Here is a 5,133-nt window from a genome sequence, read left to right as displayed (position 1 = left end):
TCTGGCTCTAGGTCAGTGATCACACCATCGTGATTTTCTGGGTCATGAAGATCTTTTTTCTACAGTTCTTCTGTGTATTCTTGCCATCTCTTCTTAATATCTTCTGCTTCTGTTAGGTCCATACCATTTCTGTCCTTTATCGAGCTCATCTTTGCATGAAATGTTCCTTTGGTATCTCTGATTTTCTTGAAGAGATCCCTAGTCTTTCCCATTTTGTTGTTTTCTTCTATTTCTTTCATTGATTGCTGAAGAAGGCTTTCTTATCTCTTCTTGATATTCTTTGGAACTCTGCATTCAGATGTTTATATCTTTCCTTTTCTCCTTTGCTTTTCACTTCTCTTCTTTTCACAGCTATTTGTAAGCCCTCCCCAGACAGCCATTTTGCTCTTTTGCATTTCTTCTCTATGGGAATGGTCTTGATCCCTGTCTCCTGTACAATGTCATGAACCTCATTCCATAGTTCGTCAGGCACTCTATGTATCAGATCTAGGCCCTTAAATCTATTTCTCACTTCCACCGTATAATCATGAGGGATTTGATTTAGGTCATACCTGAATGGTCTAGTGGTTTTCCCTACTTTCTTCAATTTAACTCTGAATTTGGCAATAAGGAGTTCATCGTCTGAGCCACAGTCAGCTCCTGGTCGTGTTTTTGCTGACTGTATAGAGCTTCTCCATCTTTGGCTGCAAAGAATATAATCATTCTGATTTCGGTGTTGACCATCTGGTGATGTCCATGTATAGAGTCTTCTCTTGTGTTGTTGGAAGAGGGTGTTTGCTATGACCAGTGCATTTTCTTGGCAAAACTCTCTTAGTCTTAGCCCTGCTTCATTCCATATTCCAAGGCCAAATTTGCCTGTTACTCCAGGTGTTTCTTGACTTCCTGCTTTTGCATTCCAGTCCCCTATAATGAAAAGGACATCTTTTTTGGGTGTTAGTTCTAAAAGTTCTTGTAGGTCTTCATAGAACCGTTCAACTTCAGCTTCTTCAGTGTTACTGGTTGAGGCATAGACTTGGATTACTGTGATATTGAATGGTTTGCCTTGGAAACGAACAGAGATCATTCTGTCATTTTTGAGATTGCATCAAGGACTGCATTTCAAACTCTTTTGTTGACCATGATGGCCATTCCATTTCTTCTGAGGGATTCCTGCCCGCAGTAGTAGATATAATGGTCATCTGAGTTAAATTCACCCATTCCAGTCCATTTTAGTTCACTGATTCCTAGAATGTCAACATTCACTCTTGCCATCTCTTGTTTGATCTTGTATTACATCATATATACCCACAAAAAATTTCAATACTTAGCCTAATATTTCCTAAACCATTGAGCCTCATCACATGACTTTTCCATAGATTCTCAACATTCCAGATTGCCAGAGTAAATGTAGAAACTGAAATGAGGTGGGAAAATTTGCTTGATGATGGCTTTACATGTTTTTATAACTCCTGGTAGCTCAAACAGTAAAGAATCCACCTGCAGTGTGGGAGACTTGGGTTCGATTCCTGGATTGGGAAGATCCCCTGAAGGGGGGCATGGCAACCCACACCAGTATTCTTGCCTGGAGAATCCCCATGGACAGAGGAGCCTGATGAGCTACAGTCCATGGTCTCGCAAAGAGTCGAACATGACTGAGTGACTAAGCACACGCATAACTACTCTGGGGCTTCCAGATGGCTCAGTGGTAAAGAATATGTCTGTCAATGCAGGAGATACAGGAGAAGTGAGTTTGCCCCCTGGATTGGGAAGATCCCCTGGAGGAAGAAAGGGCAACAATCTTTGGTATTCTTCCCTGGAGAATCCCATGGATAGAGAAGCCTGGGGCCACAGTCCATGAGGTCACTAAGACTCTGATATGACTGAGTGACTGAGCATGAATGCATAGCTATTTCTGCACAGTAGTTAAATTTTTCCAAGTACTACTACCGTAGATAACATGATCAGAGTGCAGTTACTGACGTTAACTATTAATCAAGACTAATGGAAATGGATGAATACTATACTGAAGTGCACGTTCTTTTACACATTGCATGCATGCTATGCATGCTAAGTCGCTTCAGTCGTGTCCGACTCTGTGCGACTCCATGGACAGCAGACCACCAGGCTCCTCTGTCCACAGGATTCTCTAGACAAGAATACTGGAGTGGGTTGCCATTTCCTTCTCCACTTTTACACAAAGTCACTTTAAATATTGATATGAGGATTCAAAAAAAAGTTGGGTAAGGCCTTCTTTTGTAGTCCAGTGATTAGGACTTTACCTTTTAATGCAGAGGATGCAGGTTCAATCCCTGTTTGGGGAACTAAGATCCCACATGCCTCATGGCCAAAAAAACAGAACATAAAAACAGCAAAAACAATACTGTAACAAATTCAATAAAGACTTAAAAAAAAAGATGGGCAAGAACCATAAGGCAGCACAAGTATACATTAAAATCTTTCAAGCAATTCAGATGTATGAAAAGTTGGATATAAAATTATTATTGTACAACTCAGCTTTCATATATTATAGATGCTTTCTTGGCATTCAGCCTGGGGATGGATGGTCAATGGGATGTGAGTCATCCCTCAATGATGTATTATTTGGCCAAACACATAAAAGTAATTGCTGAAACCTAAGACACTCTGAGTTCCATTATTTTCCCCCACGAGAATTTTGGCAGACTCTCCAACTTATTCTGTAGTGGTCAGCACAGTCAATGACTGAAATAACCACTGGAGTCACCTTGAGTTCACAGTGCCACTCTTCCCCATGAGGCCACTTTCTTTCCTGGGTCTTCACTGAAACCCCTGCCATTGTTGTGCCATCTTAGCTTTTTATTTACTTGGTGGAGTTTCTCTGTACTCTGTGGTGAGAGAGTCTCTCCTCCTTTCCCCACTCTCCCCACAAGAAGAGCAGACCCCATCAGCTCTCGCTTTCCCTCTTGAAGAAGAAAATAACGTAGAAAGGCTGTTCTTGCCTAGGGAGAAATAGTTACTTTTGTTTCTTTTCCCCTTTCCAGTTTTTGTGTCTGACTCCTTGCAACCCCATGGACTGAAGCTTGCCAGGCTCCCCTGTCCATGGAATTTTTCTGGCAAGAATACTGCGGTGGGTTGCCATTTCCTACTCCAGGAGATCTTCCTGACTCAAGGATTGAACCTGTATCTCTTGAGTCTTCTGCATTGGCAGGTGATTCTTTACCACTATGCCACCTGGAAACCTTAAAGGGACTAAAATATTTCCTTTTTGAATGATGGAACAAATCCTCTCTCTGTCTCTCTATCTCCATTTCTCTTTCTCTCTCCAACTCTACCAAGGGAATTTTCCTTCTGCCTCACTCCATTTTCCTCTTGCTCTTTCTCTCTCTCTGTTTCATATTCATGCACATGAATATTTCTTGCATTCTCATGTACTTTGTGGCAAACATCAGGTGAGGTACATTCACATATATTAATCTCAGTTAAACCACACAATCTTGTTGAACTTTATGAAGGATTATATTACTGAGAATCTTTAATATCAGAAATAGAGCAATCAAACACTTTATGGTATGCAGTCTGGCTCATGCTAGGAAGTATTTGTTGTTGTTCAGTCACTCCTTCATGTCCAACTCTTTGGATCCCATGGACAGCAGCAAGCCAGGCTTCCCTGTCTTTTTCACCATCTCCTAGAGCTTGCACCCAACCATTTTGTCCTGTTTTTCCTTCTCCTCCTAAGGAGTATACTATCTACTAAGAAAATATATAGTTTGCTTGAAATTTTAAGAGTGTGAGTGGTTCAAACCAGTGTTCTTTCGTAGTTTAGAAAAGGAGAAATCCGTCTGAGCAAAGCTGTACCGTAGCTATCATGACAGCTTGAGTTAGGTCTTGAAGAATTGGTAAGATGTGATAGAAAAAAAAGGGACACTGAAATGAAGTGAAATGTGGCATGAATCAGGTTGGGGATGAAGCAGTTGCAAAGAGTTAGGGTAGCATAATGCAGTGGAATAAGCTCTAGTCTTAAAAGGAAAAGATAAAATATTGGTGCTGCTGTGTCAATAGAAGGACTAATAAAATTATTTATCAATCTGACCCTTCTTCACCTGTTATATGAAGTATAAACAATTTCATAAATAATAATTCTCTTAACACTTCTTGGGGAACATTATGATCATAGCTCTACTCATTATTTTAAAATATCAGAAAATATCAGCTTTGTTGAATTGTTTTTGTCTTGTTTTTGTGTTCTACCTTGTCTGATGAGTACAGAGAATAGCTGAACTGTTGGGAATATTGTGTGAAATGTTTGCCATAAGGAGACAGCTTGTGAATCTCTTCACTGATTTGCCCCCAACAAACTCATCTTCTTTATGGCCCTACATATTGTTTCTGAACTTCCCAGGTGGCTCAGCGGGTAAAGAATTTGCCTGCAATGCAGGAGATACAGGCAGATGCGAATTCGATCCTGGGTCCAGAAGATCCCCTGGAGGAGGGCATGGCAACCCACTCCATTATTCTTGCCAGAAGAATCTCATGGACAGAGGAGCCTGGTGGGACCTGCCTATACGGTCGCAAAGAGTTGGACATGACTAAAGTGAATGAACACACACACATTCATTCAGATGACAGACAGATGGATGGATAAATTCATTCTGTGTGCTGACCAGGGCAGATATCCACAGAAAAGAAACTGGAAAGCAGACCTTCAGTTTTTATGTATTCTATTATCTCTTTATCTGCTGTCTCTAAGAACCCAAACTTTAGAAAAATTTTGCTACCCACCTCACAAAAACACACAGCATGCTGCATTCATAAAAGTGTGTTCTTATAAATATAAGATATAAACTGAATAAAAGGAATTGGAAAATAAAGGTAGAAATAGGTGAAAATAAATGAGGAGATGTCACCCCTTTAAAATTGTGTAATCCTATTATAATATCAAGTGAACAATTAAAATTTTCTTTTTTTCCCCTCAAGCTACTTTTTTTTTTTTTTTTTTTATGGAAAACTGGTTTTGTTGTTTCCTATTTTCTATACTGGTCAGATCAGGTCAGATCAGTCTCTCAGTCATGTCCGACTCTTTGCGACCCCGTGAACCGCAGCACACCTGGTCTCCCTGTCCATCACCAACTCCCAGAGTTCACTCAGACTCACATCCATCGAGTCAGTGATGCCATC

Source organism: Bison bison, unplaced genomic scaffold (assembly GCF_000754665.1).
Source record: "Bison bison bison isolate TAMUID 2011002044 unplaced genomic scaffold, Bison_UMD1.0 scf7180017864136, whole genome shotgun sequence".
Classification (NCBI taxonomy): Eukaryota; Metazoa; Chordata; class Mammalia; order Artiodactyla; family Bovidae; genus Bison; species Bison bison.
Note: the sequence above shows the minus strand (reverse complement) of the source record.